Source organism: Triticum aestivum, chromosome 4D (assembly GCF_018294505.1).
Source record: "Triticum aestivum cultivar Chinese Spring chromosome 4D, IWGSC CS RefSeq v2.1, whole genome shotgun sequence".
In the NCBI taxonomy this organism is placed as follows: Eukaryota; Viridiplantae; Streptophyta; class Magnoliopsida; order Poales; family Poaceae; genus Triticum; species Triticum aestivum.
Genome location: NC_057805.1, coordinates 513,948,629 through 513,966,219, shown reverse-complemented (window position 1 = coordinate 513,966,219; position 17,591 = coordinate 513,948,629). Strand labels below are relative to the sequence as shown.

Genomic DNA, 17,591 nt, shown 5'->3' with positions numbered 1-17,591 from the left:
TTCAGCCTCAATTCCGCGTCCAGCTTGGCTTGAAGCTCCGCGACTGGCAGAAGCGTGGTTTCTGCCTTTACATCTAGGGACTGAATAAGGGAGAGAAGCCTTTCCTTTTCAACCTTATAAATCCCGCTAAGATGCTTAGCCCATCCACGCAGGACACTCCTCAAGTGCCTGATCTTATTCTGCCAGCGCTGAAGCGCAGTCTTTCCTCCTGAATCCTTAGCCCACTCTCTAGCCACAAGATCAAAGAAGCCTTCACGTTCAAACCAAGCCATCTCAAAGGAGAACACATTCTTGTTCCCCAAGTGGGAGGGCTGACCAGAGTCCACAAAAAGCGGCGTGTGGTCAGAAATACCACGGGATAAGGCCTGGACTGTTACTAGAGGAAACTTCTGTTCCCAATCGACACTAGCCAACACACGGTCCAACTTCTCATACGTCGGATTTGGCAGCGCATTAGCCCAGGTGAATTTTCTGCCCGAGAGCTCAATTTCTCTCAGGTTCAAACTCTCAATGATAGTATTGAACATGAACGACCATCTGCCGTCAAAGTTATCATTGTTCTTATCCTCACGCCTTCTAATAATATTGAAATCACCCCCCACCAGGTACGGCAACTGCTCGGAACCACACATCCGAACTAGATCAGCCAGGAAATCGGGCTTGAGCTCGGGCTGCGCAGCCCCATAAACCGCAACCAGAGCCCAGTTAAACCCATCTTCCTTCGACCGCACCCGGAACTTGACTGCAAAGTCTCCCATAACCACACTGCGAACCTCAAGCGTCTCGCACCTAACGCCGAGTAAGATTCCACCCGATCTCCCTCTCGGCGGCAAGCAATGCCAATCAAATTCAATACCCCCCGACAAAGAATTTAGAAACTGAGGCGCAAAATTATCTCTCCCCGTCTCCAAAAGAGCGATAAAATCTAAGTGATGCTCGACAGACGCCTCAGCAAGAAACCTTCTTTTAGCCAAGTCTCTTAGACCTCTGCTATTCCAAAAGATTCCTTTCATAGTTCATCGTAGAATTTTTTTGCCGAACGCAACCTAGCACTCCTACGCACTGCGGACAACGGGTATACCTTCCGTTTCCACTTGCGCTTTGGAATAGCTTGACTCTGCAACTGGTCCTCATACCCAGTGTCAGAGGGGCTTGCCAAGCCTATCTCAGTAGAGACATCCTCTACCCCCGCCTCAGAACTAGAAGGCAAAAGATCCGCACAAAAATTGTCAAGCACCCTGACCCCAAGCGCATCAACCTCCGAATCACACATGGGTTTAACAGCCGCAATATTGCGAATCATCTCTAAGGCCCGCTCAGCCTCTAGGTCAAGTAGATCATTAATAGAATTAGTAATTTCAGTTTCATTACTACCAAGAGAAACTCCTAATTGATTTGCATTATCAAGAATCTCATCATTTGAAAAATGCAAAATGGAATTGGAAATATTAACCGACATACCAGTAGTGACCTCGACATCACGAAGCTTGGCCGCCCTCATGGCGCACCGTTGCTGGATGTCGTCCACATCCGGATGTGCCTGGAGACGGTCACTCACCCGGCGCCCCTCAGACAAGGGATCCTGGATCCCGCAAAACGCAATGACCTCCTCCCGAGAGATCATGGATGGGGTACGACCTCCTGCCTCACCCCAACCCGCAGTCCGAGCGACCTGCATGGGCCTCCCCACAGTCGCGCCAGTAGGAGAAAGGGACGCCTGGCGCGCCCCACCAGACGAGGACATCACCGATGGTGGTGGAGACATAGCCAGGACCTCCCGTCCTGGCTCCCCAACCTGCACCGGAGAGGCCGCCACCATAGGAGAAAGCTCCGAAGCCACCTGCCCCGAGCCCACTCCCGAAGGCGAAGCCGACACCATCCGAGAAGAAGTCGCAACGGGAGAAGAAGTATCCGAGTCCTCCTGACCCGGACCTCCTCCCAGCGAAGAAGAGGACACGGGAGCCACCTGCCCCGCATCCCCGTCCTCAGCACAAAAAGAACCCGAGACCGCCTGGCCTATGGCTCCTCCCTGCACACGAGGCCCGGTAAGCTGCAGCATCTCCTGAGGGGGAACCACGCGCTGACCAGAAGAGGGAGTGGCCACCTGCCGACTCACCTCCTCCGCCCCCCTGACCGTAAGTGATGAAGCCCCGAGATCCCCAGAGCCCGAGTCCACAGCATCCAGAAAATCCAAAGCAGGCAAAGCGAGCTCAAAGGCCTCCTCGGACTCCACCCGATCGCTCCACAACCTCGGCGGTGCAGAAAAAGGTTCGAAGGATCCAAATCTCAACGACTTCGAAGGCACCGAGGAGGGCTGGGCAGCTCCATCCCCGGTCGTCGCGGTCTCGGACCCCGGCCCCATGGACAGCTGTCGTCCAGAGTCCTCAACCGGCGGTTCCTGAACTCCCGCGCCACCGTCACCCTCATGCATATCAACGTCAGACACGTGAGCCGGCGCAGACAGCAGGCTCTCGTCCTCAAACTCAATAACCAGATTATAAATCCTGCCTCGATAAGCCCACTTAACCACTTCCGGCACATACTCAACATTCAGAATACTGACCAGAACCCGAGCAATCCCTTGAGCTCTGGTGAAAGCCATGTCCACACGCTCAGGCTTCCCCAAAAGAATGCCCAAACTGGCCACAACCCGAGCATCCTGCAGCGGCGAGGAAGGTGCCCCGGAAAAGCATAGCCACGCTTGCGTAAGCGGTACGCCCTGAGGCTCAACAAGCTTCCATTCCTGAAACTCAAGGATACCATCAGTACCCGGCACCTTACACATCCCAAAACTCAGCAACCGCTGCAGGCCCTCCACAGACGGGCACTCGACCCTGAACATCTTATCAGCAAGACCGACAAGGTCCCACTGGAAATCCCCAGGAGCCAGCTCTCGAAGCCTCTGCACGATCTGTGCCTCAGACACCTCCCCTCTGGTGACCTTGACAATCCCCGTGGTCATACTCGGAGACTCGTCAGGCACCTCGTGCTCAGTCGGAGACTCGAAAAAAGTTAGCTCAGCACAGTATACTCCATACATCTTGAGTGAAGGCGCCTGATCGCGCAGTAACGGACAATCCCCAGATTCATGTGCCAGTTTACCACAGGTATCACATAAACGTGCCACACACTCCGCAATGAAGTGACCCTTGTCTCCGCAACGATAGCAAAGCATCTTTTCCTTCCTACACGCCCACTTGGACGCTCGATCAGACTCAGCCCTGTCCATCATCTCCGCGGACACATCAGGCATAACCTCTTTCTCAGGCACCGGAGCACAAGCAAGAGCCGTCACTACCTCCATAGCGTGGTCGGACAACACAGGCTCCTTTGCAGCCCCGCTATCAGTCATCTGCTCGACAACGACCGGTGGTGGCGGCGGTCGTGGACGGTACCGGCCCCCTCGCCCGCCCCGACCACCACGATGGCCACGGTAACCTCCTCGCTGCCGATGACCCGGATCCGAAGGCCCCTCAACGAAGCCACCGGCAGGCCCCAAGAACGGCCTCTCAACCGAGCCATCGCTTTGCCATGCATAGCCACGGCCGCCTCCCGTAGACGAAGAACCACGGTGCTGGCCAGCCCCGTAGGCATCATAGCCGTCGTCCCCCCACTGACCCCGGGGCGCAGCAGCAGTACCGTTGGTCTGCGACAACGGAGACGGGCGAGCAACGACGTGGGGAGGAGGAGCCGGTCTAGGCGTCGGACCCGACGGCACGGGGGCCCTTGGTGGCGCGGCCCCCCGGCCCGCAGCTACGACCGCAGTAGCGCCATGAGCCACCGGTCTAGGACCGGAGCCCGGTCCGCCACGACCACCCGACGGCACCGCCGGAGCCGGCGGCCTCCCCACGGGCGTTCTGTCAGCAAAATGCGCCGCATCAGGTCTACCCGACCCGCGACCCGCTGCGGTCTTGGGTAGCGGCACGCCACCACGACCAACACCCGACTCCGGTGTCGGCAGCGTGCCCCGGCCATTGCCTTGGCCCGGCGGCAGCACGCCCCTTCCATTGCCTTGGCCCGGCGGCGTCACCCTGGAAGCCCGACCAGCCCCGCTGGGCGCAGGCGGCCGCTTCCTGGGAGGAGGCGCGCCTCTAGAGCCCACCATGGCGCCGAGAGGGGGAATGCGGCGAGCCCGACCAGGTCCGGCCGTACGTAGGCACGGCAGACGACGATGCAAAACCCTAGGGCGCGGCGATGGAATAGGCGAAGACGAACGAAACGTGCATGCGCCCCTTTCCTCAGTATCGATCGTAACCACGTCCGGCTGGGCCTCATACCCACCAGACCTTGGCCCAATAGAACTCGCCGGCCCAAGTGAATGCAGCTCGGCTTGGAACGCAGCTGCTTTGCACTGGGCCTCATACCCAGCCGAAGGCGGCCCAGAAGTCACGGGCGGCCTATCTGCGCCCATCAGCGAATTCAAACGCGCCACCCTAGCAGCGGCGATCCCAATCGACGCCGCCAGCTTCCGGCCGGCCGCCGCCCGGCGTCCTTTCTTCCTACCGACCACCACAGTCCATGCCTCCGGCCTAACTAGATCAAACACAGTGTGTTTTGGGAGACTAACCTTGGGAATGGGCCCTTTCCACGGCCGAGGAGCGATCGCCGCCTTCCGCCGATGCACGATCTGCCGGAGCAACTCCAGCTTCTCTCCGGAGCGCAGACCGACCCTCGTCGGATCCTCGGGAGGGACGACCGTCTCAACGATCTCCGCCACCTCCTCCTCGTCGTAACCAGGGGCGAAAGCCTCGCAAATCACATCCGAGGGAGTCGGCGAATACGCCGGCGAACCGCCGGCGCGCCCGCCGTCTTCGTCTTCATCCCCGCTGCCTTCCTCCGCAAGCGCCCAAAAGCGCCCGCCCACCCTCCGGCGATCGCCGGGGGCACGCGCGCTAGCCGGCGTCGGGGAGCCTTGCGCGTTAGGCATGTCGCCCACCCCGCGTTCCGCGTCACACATCGTCAATCTATTGTGGTTAAAGTGTTGATTTGCTTTTTGGTCGTTTGCATTTAGTTAATCTAATGAAAGCCTTTTGTCTAAGATGCTAATGTTTTGTGTGATCATTGAACAAATGCAGATCTTTGTCAATATACTCAATGGCAAGACTATCAGTCTCAAGGTGACAGGATCAGATAAGATCTATGATGTCAAGGCTAAGATTCAGGCAAAGGAGGACATCCCTGCATGCCATCAGAGACTCAAATTTGAAAACGAGTTGCAGGTGGGCAGGTGCACCCTAGAGCATTACAACATGGAGGAGGAGTCTACCCTCACCCTGACCTTGTCGCCCAAGGGATGCATATCTTTGTCAAGACATTGGCAGGCAAAATCATGACAATTGAGGTTGAGAGAGAAGATAGCATATACAGTGTGAAGGCAAAGGTTTTCGACGAAACCGGCATACCCCCAAGCAGACAACGGATGTTTCGCTCACCAGGGGGCGGCATGGCCACACCTTGGTTGACTAACGTGCAAAATGAATCTATCCTTCATGTTGAGTCGTGTCTCCGAAGAAGACGCGGGATGCGTATTTTTGTCAAGCTCTTGACTGGGTTGACCGTCACTTTTCGGGCTTATGGAGATTCTACCGTTTTTAGTGTGAAGGAAAAGGTTTCTGATGAACTCGGCGTTTGTATAGAGCTCCTCCTCATCCAGGCAACGATTCTGCATATAGAGCTCCTCAGGGATCAGAACCGCCACCAATGAAGGTATACCTTCATGGATTCGAAAGGAAATACGAACGTGACAGACAAAATGGAGAACGAAACACGCATATTTAATGCTCTGCATGTCACGGACGACCTTATCGTCTCCGGATCAAAAGGTCGTCGGTGACAAGCAACGTATCAAAGTTGCCTTCGAATGGTTAGAGGGACTATGGTATCCCCAGTCCAGCAGGGTTCAAGTCATGTGCGCTCATAGGGGTGAGTGTATGTGCGTGTATATGAGCGCTTGCGTCTGTACTGTGTTAAAAAAAAAGTTGCCTTCAAATCGAAGAGGTGGATTTTTAATTTCTAAGTAGCTACGCCTGGACTGCGATCGAGTATATATCTTGCAGCTAATTAGAGGGTAGGAGTGATCAGTACTTATATAACTTGCTAGTGGACATGCATATGCCTAATGCTGGTAAGGAAATTTGTGGCTCTGGATCAACTTGCCTTTCCTACCATACGTATACTAGTTTAGCTTCGCTACTCTGCCCTTGTGTTGCGGACTCCTCCATGGTGCATGCTCTGCCTCTGTGGCTAGATTGTTCTTTTTTTTTTATAGAAATGTTCAGATAGAGAAAAATAAAGGGAAACCTCGTTCTTTTTAGCATGGGCACAACGTTAGGCCTATATGAGCTCTGCTTGGACTTTGATATAATAGCCTAGACTCCACATTGGGCCTATATGATATGAGCCTAGTTTAGGCTTGGACGCCAATGGACAGATTTCGTCGGGACCTCCTATACGCCGCATATCAGGGCAAAGAGTCGTTGTTTCGCACAGGGAATAGATGACCTGGGCTGGCCCATTTGCGGTAGGGTGCGGTAAAAAATCGACAGAAGTGAACGTGTGAGGGGGTTTCGAACCCGCGACCAGTTGAACATGCAGCCACGCTGTTGCCACCGTAACCAGCTCATTTTAACAAAAGACTTGCAGCCCGACACTTAAAGAAACGAGCGATTGTGACAAAACTTAAACACTAGTTCGACAAAAATCCCCCAAAAAAGTACGTGAACTAGAGGATCGAACACACGACATCCAGGGAGTGAACCACGTCGTTAGCCACTATAGATCCTGTGATTTGTTCTCCAAAATGGCAACCCGGTTTCAATAACTATAAGCCACAAATTTTTAAACTTTTTTTGAAATTCAGAACATCATTTATTTTTTTTTAAAAAGTAAATATTTCTTGAATAACGAACGTTTTCAGAATTTAATATATTTTTTAAAAAACACAAACATTTTTTGGGACCCCCAAACTTTTTTTGCAAAAAGAAGGGACACAATTGAAGATGAGAACATTTTTCAAAACTACAAAAAACTTATGAAAACTCAAACAATTGTTGAAAAACACAAACATTTTTTGAAATTACGAGTTTCTTTTCAACACGCAAACATTTTATGAAATAACCGAAATTCTTTTAATGTGCGAACAAATCTTGAACACATGAACATCTTTGAATTTCTGGACAAATTTTGACAAGACAAACATTAAAAAACGAATTATTTTCAAAATTATGAATATATCTTCAAAACACAAGCATTTTATGAAATTCCGCAATCCTTTTTTGAATTTGTGAAAAAATTGAAAACTAGAACATATTTGAAAATAACAAACGTTTTTCGAAACGCAAAAGTTTATGAAAATCCCCAAACATTTTTGAATTTTGGAAACATGACAATATTTTTATTTATATTTTTTAGAACTGGAACATTTTTTGAATGTTGTGTACACTTTTTTTGAAATTATATACATTTTTTCAAGACACAAACATTTACAAAATCCCCAGAACATTTTTTGAATTTGTGAACAAATTTTCTAAACAAGAACATCTTTTGAATTTGTGAACAAACTTTGGAAACAGGAACATTTTCTGAAAATTATGATTCAGAATTATGAACAATGTTTCGAATCATGAACATTTTTTGAAATCCCCCGACATTTTTTGAAATTTGGAACAAATTTTTAAAACATAAAAATCTTTTGAATTTGTGAACTAATATTAGAAACAGGAACATATTCTGAAATTCTTGAACATTTTTTGAATTTGTGAAGAAAATTTAAAAATGCAAACATTTTCAAAAAAAATTGATATTCTAAACTTTTTTGGAATTTTCTGAACAAATTTGAAAACAAACAAATTCCGAAAATTTGATTAAATTTTGGTTCACAGATGAAACAGGAAAATGAAAAATGAAAAAAGGAAAAAGAACATAGAAAGAAAAAACAGTTCAGGAGCCTTCTAGAAAGTTCCCAAAACCGGAAAAAAATGGCTGGAAATCTCCAGAATGTTCCCGAACCGGAAACATAAAGCTTTGCGTACAGCTACAAAATGGGTCGGCCTACTTCGGTAGATATCATGCTCTGCCTGTGCGTTGCGGCGACACTTTGCCATAATGTGCGGCAAAAAGGAAAACATGATTTCGTCGACAATAATACATTGGAGAGAAAGTTAGGGTACGAGGAAGAAAAGCAGCTGGCGCTGGCGCTTCTTTCAGTCCCGTCGCCTTCGGTTTTCATATTGGCACTGAGAGGTGGGGGTGCCTAAGATGTTAGAGTTTTTGTGGACTCCATCAGCATCTCATTAATGAAGGGGTCTATGTTTTGCGAATAAATTAACTTCTGTGGCGACACCATGGAGGCACAAAGGTTTGTGCCCTTCTAGAATCTCACCCGATGCATAATACAGTAACATAAATGAAAGAGTAATGAAAACGTAAATAGCAAAGTAAAAGAATAAAAATTCTATATCTAGTTGTGTATTTCATAATTAACTTAATCTCATCGATTATAGAAATTAAATAACAATGTGTATATATTCTCCCTCACCAAGAAAAGATAGAAAAGGTGAAAAAAGGAGGTAAAAGCATTAAGTAAGAAAGAATAATCTAGAAAATAGAAACAAAAAATATTTAAGAAGAAAAGAACAACACAAAAAGAAACAAGTGCTCATCTCCTTCCAGCTCCATTCTTCCATACAACCCATATGTAGCCCATGTCAACACCAAAAAATATGTGAAAAGGCCAGCGTTAGTAATAGAACCCACACCGATTAAAAAGGAAAATGAAAAAAAATATACTAAATCAACGACAATTAATTTGGATCGGAGGGAGTAGCATACAAAGGCGCACCATGGCCTCCCTAAGACACAAAAAAAATGCACCATAAATTGACGGCCCTCACATCGTGGGACAGACCAACATGAATCCCGACACATTAATCCATTAGAAATGGAGCTGAAATTTTGTAGGCCCGTTTAGTTAACTAGATGATGCCCCGCGCATCACTGCAGGAACATTTGTAAAATATATGCATAAATAGGTGCTAAAAAAATAAAACTATTACAAAAACAAATTGAAGTTTGCTCTTAGTTTATACTTCCTCTGTTCCTAAATATAAGTCTTTGCAGAGATTTTACTATGGACTACATATGGAGCAAGCTGAGTGAATCTACACTCTAAAATGCATCTATATACATAGTATGTGGTCTATAGTGGAATCCCTACAAAGACTTATAGTATTTAGGAACGGAGGAAGTATATTTTTTTTAAATAAAGCATATGAAGCATGCGGTAAAATGTTGTATAGAAAGAGAAAGCTATTGGATGGGGTGTCTAAATAATAAAAATGTGTAATATAAGCTGCTGCATATAGTTGCTCCAAGCGTCACATCTATGCCCACACAAAGATTAGTGAAACAAATTGACATGCATGATTGTTGAATGTCAAGTTTAAAACTTGAACCCTGGTCGTTTGGTTCCACCACACAGAACCTAGCCATCTGAGCTTTGCTCATTTGGCCGGACGGCTAATATATTTGCCAGATCGTATAGGTCACACATGCCTGGTTTTCATTTATAGTGTAGATCAGAAAATCTCTCTTTATAAATAAGGCATATATGCGTATCAGAAATGCATCTCCAAAATATACACATACTAAGCTACAATTAGGGAGCAGATCTGCATGCGCATTAATGGCGTGATCCGAGGGGAGGTGTGCACGCCTCTGCAATTCCATTCCAATCTATCTACATTGAATTGAATATAGCAAAAAATACACTGTTGGGAGTGGTCCAAAAAAAAATTAACGGAAAGAAAACAAACCGCAAAGAAAGAACGGAAGGCCCATGCAAGCAAGCCCCACGCGGGCAGCTCACCGCGCCCGGCGCCGGCGGCCGACACAACGCGGAGAAGAGAGAGAGAGAAATAGATCGATCCCCACACCAGAATCCGCGGCCCTGCGCCCCCGTTCCACCCTGCCATTTCCCGGTCCAACCCCAAACCCGAGCCCCCACGCTATCACCTTTCCCGCCGCTGCCACCCTCGTTTCCCGTCGGCTCACACTCCACACTCCTCACTCCTCACTGGCCAGCCCAGACCTTGCTAAAGACACGCCACGCCCGCGCGGTCCTCGAGGCGACTGACCATGGCGTCGGAGACCGCGCCGTTCTGCGTCACGGGGACAAGGTGGACTACGCGCGGCTCCACGGGATGGAGCTGCTCTACAACACGGCGCTGCTGCAGCCCCGGATGGTGGCCTACTGGGCCAAGATCCCCGTGGTGCGCGCCGCCATGCTCGCCCACCCGGAGGCCGAGTGGGTCTGGTGGCTCGACGCCGACGCCGTCATCACCGACATGGACTTCGCGCCCCCGCTCGCCACCAGGTATAAGGATTACAACCTCGTCGTCCACGGCTGGGACAGGGAGGTGTACGAGGCCAGGTCCTGGGTCGGCCTCAACGCCGGCGTCTTCCACATCCGCAACTGCCAGTGGTGTTAGAATACAAGTTGTATAGGGATAGGAAAGTGGTTTAACTTGTATCCCTATCTATCTCTTCTTCTCTCCCGTATCTCCTGTAACCTCTCGAGAGGATCACGATCGATCCCGATCCCTCAAACGTGTACATCAAGGCATTGGCCATATATATACATTGCGGCCCGAGACAAAGGGTTCTACGCTTCCTCATATGGTCATCAGAGCCCTTCCTCTCGTACGTCTAGCCCTCGAGAAGGAATCAATCTAGTTGATCGAGAGAGAGGTAATCATGTCAGGCACCGCGCCGTCCACCGCTGCATCCACCAGGCCCGCATCCACCATGAGCGCTCTGTCCACCTTGTCCGCATCTTCCACCTTTGCATCATCCTCTACCCATAGCAGCTCGCCCTCTCTCGGTCCGCCTCCATCAGAGAAGCTCACGAGGACGAATTTCCTCCTCTGGAAGGCTGTCGTGCTACCCCAGATCAAGGGGGCACAGATGGAGCACTTCCTCGATGCCGCAAGTCCGGCGCCCCCTGCCACCATCACCGTCACCAACGATGGGAAGGAAGAGCAGGTCTTCAACTACGCCAGGTCGATCTGGTTTGCGCAGCAGCAACAAGTCCAAGGGTACCTTATGGGGTCTCTGTATCGAGAGGTCCTCGCTCAAGTTGCAATGCTCCAGACGCCGGCCGAGGTATGGAATTCCATCCATGCAATGTTCGCTGCGCAAACACAGGCCCAGAAGATCAACACAAGGATGGCGCTTACCAATCTGCAGAAAGGTAATCTAACCATGGCAGAATATCTTGGGAAAATTAAAACCCTTACAGATGAAGTTGCCTGCGCCGGTGCACCGCTCGGAGACGCCGAGATCATCTCCCACGTCATAGCCGGCCTCGACATCGACTACAACCCCGTGATCTCGGCTCTGGCTGCGCGCGTCGAACCTGTTACGGTTCAGGAGCTGTATAGTCAGCTCCTGAGCTTTGACGCCCGCCTTAGCATGCTTCAAGGAGTAAACTTGCGCCAGTCTTCTGTCAACGCTGTCTCCCGCGGACGTGGCCGTGGGCGTGGACAGCAAGGGCGTGGACGCGGGAACAGCAACGGCGGCGGGCGCGGTGGTAACCAGGGCCAGGCTCGCTCTGGTGGTGGTGACCGCGGCGGCGGCTACAATGGTGGTGACCGCGGCGGCGGCTACCACAACGGCTACAACAACAACAACAACAACAGTCGTCGCCCTAGATGTCAGCTGTGCAAGAAACCGGGCCATGAAGTCATGGACTGCTGGCACCGGTATGATGAGGACTTCGTGCCTGATATACGACAAGCTGCTGCAGCCATACGGGAGCACGGCGGAGCTGATGGTGACACGGTATGGTACGCTGATTCTGGAGCTACTGATCATGTCACAAACGAGCTAGAGAAGCTTGCTCTCCGAGAGAGGTATCATGGCAATGATCAGATTCACACCGCAAGCGGTGGAGGTATGGGCATTCTTCACATTGGTCAATCTTCTATTAATTCCCCTAGTCTCAAACGTGATCTTGTCCTCAGAGATGTCCTTCATGTTCCACAAGCCGATAAAAATCTAGCTTCCATGTCTCGCTTAACCTCCGACAATAATGTTTTCTTTGAAACTCATCCTAACTATTTTTTCATAAAGGATCGGGCAACGAGGGAGCTCATCCATCACGGTAGATGCATTGGAGGATTATACCCCATCACATCAAGAGTCTTTGATCGAAAGCGTCATCGTCAAGTTCATTCTGCTATCAAGCCCTCCTTAGCCAAGTGGCACCAAAGATTAGGGCATCCTTCTCTAAATATAGTCAAGCAAGTAGTCAATAAAGACAATCTTTCATTGTCACATAGTTCGGAAAGTGAGTCAGTTTGTGAAGCTTGTCAATGTGCAAAGAGTCACCAACTTCCTTATCCTTTGTCAAATAGTGTGTCTCATGCTCCTTTGGAGCTTATTTTGAGTGATGTATGGGGTCATGCAAGAGATTCTTTTGGTAGAAAGAAATACTATGTCAGTTTTATTGATGATTATAGCAAATTCACATGGATATACTTGCTTAAATTCAAATCTGAAGTCTTTTCTGTTTTTCAAGAGTTCCAAAAACTTGTTGAAAGACAATTTGATAGAAAAATTCTTGCAGTCCAAAGTGACTGGGGAGGAGAGTATGAGAAACTCAACTCTTTCTTTCGTAGCATTGGCATTATTCATCATGTTTCTTGCCCCATGCCCATCAACAGAACGGTTCTGCCGAACGAAAACATCGTCATATTGTGGAAGTTGGTTTGTCTCTTTTAGCTCATGCATCAATGCCACTCAAATACTGGGATGAGGCTTTTATCACGGCTACTTATCTTATCAATCGTCTGCCTAGTCGAGTCATTGGCAACACCACTCCTTTGGAACGTTTGTTTCATCAAAAACCAGACTATAGTTCTCTCAAAAATTTGGGTGTGCTTGCTACCCAAATTTGCGTCCCTACAATCGTCATAAGCTTGAGTTCAGGTCCACACAATGTGTGTTTCTTGGCTATAGTAATCTTCATAAAGGATACAAATGTCTAGAAATCTCATCAGGCCGTATCTATATTTCTCGTGATGTTATTTTTGATGAAACATTGTTTCCATTTGCTAAACTTCATCCTAATGCCGGAGCTCTTTTGCGTGCTGAAATCTCCCTTCTTTTCGATCCTCTGTCTTCTTCTGATCATGGGGGTGAATTAATTAGAACTGATCATGTGGAAAATTCCATGGACAATTTTGAATCTGGTGTTGATTGTGCAGCAACAGGGCGTGATTTTATGTGTCCAGGTACAGCCAAGACAGGATCCGGCGCGGGATCCCAGGCCGATTCGCCTGCAGCCGCGCGATCCGAGGCGGATTTGCGCCGCAGACTGACAGACGCGGGATCCCAGGCGGATCACCTCGCGTCTCCCGCGGCAACCGATCGGGTGGCCGACCACTCCCGAGGCGCGGAGCCCGCGGCAACCGACCGGGTGGCCGATAGCTCCCCAGGCGCGGACCCCGCCAATTTGCATGGGAGCGATTCGCCCCGTGCCACGAATCCCGATGCTGCTGGCGAGGGGGAGAGCGCGCCTGCCTCTGATGAGGATCCGGCCGGATTTTCTGTGGACGACACTTCTGCTGCAGAACCAGAATTTTCGGGATCTTCTGCGGCTAGACCTGCAGCAACACCAGTTCCTCTCCGTCATACACGGTCTCGGTCAGGTATTGTCAAGGAAAAGAAATATTCAGATGGTACAATCAGGTATGATAAACTTAAGCGTGCTTTTTTCACAAGTATTGGTGAACCAACAAATTTGCATGATGCTCTTGCACACAAGGATTGGAAGAAGGCTATGGATGTTGAATATGATGCACTCATTCAAAACAAAACCTGGCGGTTAGTTCCACCAAAGAGAGATGCCAATGTGATTGATTGCAAATGGATATATAAAATTAAGAAAAAAGCTGATGGAAGCATAGACAGATACAAAGCTAGACTAGTTGCAAAAGGGTTTAAACAAAGGTTTGGTATAGATTATGAGGATACCTTTAGCCCTGTTATTAAGTCAGCTACTATTCGACTTGTGTTGTCTATTGCTATTTCCAGAGGTTGGAGCCTACGACAGCTAGACGTTCAGAACACGTTTCTTCATGGTGTTCTTGAGGAAGAAGTGTTCATGCGGCAGCCACCAGGATATGAAAACAAAAATACACCACATTATGTCTGTAAGTTGGACAAAGCATTGTATGGGTTAAAACAGGCCCCAAGAGCCTGGTACTCAAGGCTAAGTACACAGTTACAAAAGCTTGGGTTTATGCCATCAAAGGCAGATACCTCATTATTCTTTTTATCATAAGAACAATATTACTATATTTGTTCTTGTCTATGTTGATGATATAATTGTTGCCAGTTCAAGCCCAGATGCCACAACTTGTCTGCTTAAGGATTTAAAGCTGGAGTTTGCTCTTAAAGACTTAGGAGATCTACATTACTTTCTTGGAATTGAGGTCAAGAAGATAAAGGATGGCATACTTCTTACACAACAAAAATATACCACTGATATTCTCAGAAGGGTAGGTATGGAAAAGTGTAAGCCAGTCAGTACACCTATCTCTACTTCAGAAAAGCTTACCGTTGAAAGTGGAGAAGCACTTGGGTCAGATGATGCAACAAATTATAGAAGCATTGTAGGTGTATTACAGTACTTGACTCTTACACGTCCTGATATTTCATATTCTGTTAACAAAGTATGTCAATATTTGCATGCTCCTACTACTTCTCATTGGACAGCAGTCAAAAGGATTTTGAGGTATCTCAAGTTTACAGAGGGACTTGGTCTTCAGATTGTCAAGTCTTCATCTATGCTTGTGTCAGCTTACTCTGATGCAGATTGGGCAGGGTGTGCTGATGATAGAAGGTCAACAGGTGGTTTTGCTGTATTTCTGGGAACAAACCTTGTGTCATGGAGTGCAAGAAAACAGGCAACAGTCTCAAGGTCAAGCACTGAGGCTGAGTATAAAGCTTTGGCTAATGCAACAGCTGAAGTAATGTGGATTCAGACATTGTTACATGAACTTGGAATTAAAGTTCCACAGGCTGCAAGATTATGGTGTGATAACATTGGTGCAACCTATCTTTCAGCTAATCCTGTTTTTTATGCACGAACAAAACATATTGAAGTTGATTTTCACTTCGTCAGAGAAAGAGTAACACGCAAACTGCTTGATATAAGGTTCATTCCAACAGGTGATCAAATTGCTGATGGATTCACAAAGCCTCTGACGATGAGAAGGTTAGATGATTTCAAGTACAATCTCAACCTTGGCAAATAGGGTTTAGATTGAGGGGGAGTGTTAGAATACAAGTTGTATAGGGATAGGAAAGTGGTTTAACTTGTATCCCTATCTATCTCTTCTTCTCTCCCATATCTCCTGTAACCTCTCGAGAGGATCACGATCGATCCCGATCCCTCAAACGTGTATATCAAGGCATTGGTCATATATATACATTGCGGCCCGAGACAAAGGGTTCTACGCTTCCTCATAAGTGGTCGCTCGACTTCATGGACGCATGGGCCAGCATGGGCCCGGCCTCGCCGGAGTACGCGCGATGGGGGAAGACCCTCAAGGCCACGCTCAGCGACAAGCCCGACGACCAGTCCGCGCTGGCATACCTGCTGCTCAAGAACCCCAAAAAATGGGGCGCCAGGACCTACCTGGAGCACGAGTACTACTTCCAGGGATACTGGGCGGAGATCGTGGACAAGCTCGACGGCGTCGCGGCGCGGCGGTTTGGGCCCGCGCTCCGGCGGCGGCACGCCGAGGGGGAGCAAGCGCTGTATGCGGCGGCGAGGAACGCGCGGCCCTGAGGAAGAAGGCCGGCGGCGTCCCGGGGCCCGACGGGGGCGGGCAGAAGGCGTCCGCCTGGCGCCGGCCCTTCGTGACGCACTTCACCGGCTGCAACCCCTGCGGCAGCAAGCCCAACGAGATCTACTCCAACGAGAGCTGCGCCGAGGGGATGCGCCGCGCGCTCAACCTCGCCGACGACCAGGTGCTCCGCGCCTACGGCTTCCGCCACGCCGGTCCGCTCAAGGGCGACGTGCGCCCGCTCTAGTCTAGTCTAGTCAAACTGAGCGTGCAGTTTCCTTGTTACAGAAGAGAAGAGAGCAAAATCGAATCACCATTTTGTTATTTTGTACACTGTTTTATTAGTGAAATGAAAAGATGATGACATGACAGTGTTGCTGGCTCTGCATCTCTGGGTCACTGTCACTGGATGTGGCGGTGCATCATTTTAGCTTCATTTTCGGTCCTTTCTTGAACCTCTCCTTTTTTTTTACTTTTCTTTTCAAACTTCATCCAGGTATATATACAAGGAGCACCCATAAATCACTTGTTCAGTCTTTTTTAGGATTAAGTCGATTTTGCTAGAATTCCAACCTTCTTCATTCAACCCCGCGGTACTGTTCCCCCCTCCCCCCCCCCCCCCACACACACACCTCCTGTCAAGCCATCGACCCGCACCGGCCGAACCGCCGATGCCACCTCTCACAGCTCGTGTCACCGCTGCCCCTGGCCATCCCTCTGACCCCCGACCATGAACTCAGCCAGCTACCCTACACGCTAAACCTACGAACCCGTTGTCTCTCCTTCGACGGTAAGCCGCGTCTTCCCTACTTACGAACCCGTTGTCTTTCCTTCGACAGCAAGCCGTGTCTCCCCTGCCTACTACGTTAAGGTCCTCGCGAGGCCTCACCCGGACGTGGCCGCCAACATTGCCCCATATCAACCTCGCGCGCTAGGCGAAATTGACTGAATTGAACAAATATTTAGTTGCTCAGGTAACAGCAGTATGTAATTATGTAAATGACAGTGATATCAAGATTACCAATAGTAGTAGTTTTTGACGATGCGTGTTGACAAGTGTACTACATCCAGATCCAGAGGAAGTACCACTTGTACGTGCCAAGAAATCAAATGGTGTACACAGACCTTATTTAAGAGCAGGCTGACACGTGTTGACTAAGATATCCTATTCGTACATGTCAGTGTAGGGAACGCAGCAGAAAACAAAAAATTTCCGACCTACGCACCAGCCCAGGACCACTATGGAGACTGCATACATGGTTTGATCTTTTTCGTTACCGACTCGTAGCGCAGCGGGAAGTAGAGTCGATGACGATCGGCGGTGCAGATCCCCGCAGCTAGGATTTACAACCTCCCAACCGCGAGGATGTATACCCTCATCTGCTCCTCAGACAGCCCTCCGGGAGGCGGTCGAACAACCCCCCCGGACGGTGTCGCGGACAGCCCTTCGGGAGGACCTTCGAAACTCGAACGGTCACTCGGACAGCCCTTCGGGAGGACCTTCGAAACTCGGACGGTCACACGGACAGCCCTTCGGGAGGCACTCACGAACTAAGACCGAAACTACGATCTCTCTACAGAGTTGCACACATACGGTGTCATCTATCCGGTAGGGCTTCGCCGTCCAGAACTAGTTCCTGCCGGAACCCAGACAGCCTTACGGCTCTACGAAACTCTTTTCGTGGGAGGGAGAGAAGAAGCCAGATAATGCATGGCATGTGTATGAGAGCAAGAGAT

At 49.4% G+C, this 17,591-nt stretch overlaps 2 pseudogenes; both read left to right on the top strand.

Annotated features, from left to right (window-relative positions):
- Positions 1–9,874: 9,874 nt before the first annotated feature.
- LOC123100777 (probable glycosyltransferase 6) lies at positions 9,875–16,388 on the top strand (annotated as a pseudogene).
- LOC123100899 (uncharacterized) lies at positions 11,320–11,458 on the top strand (annotated as a pseudogene).
- Positions 16,389–17,591: the final 1,203 nt, after the last annotated feature.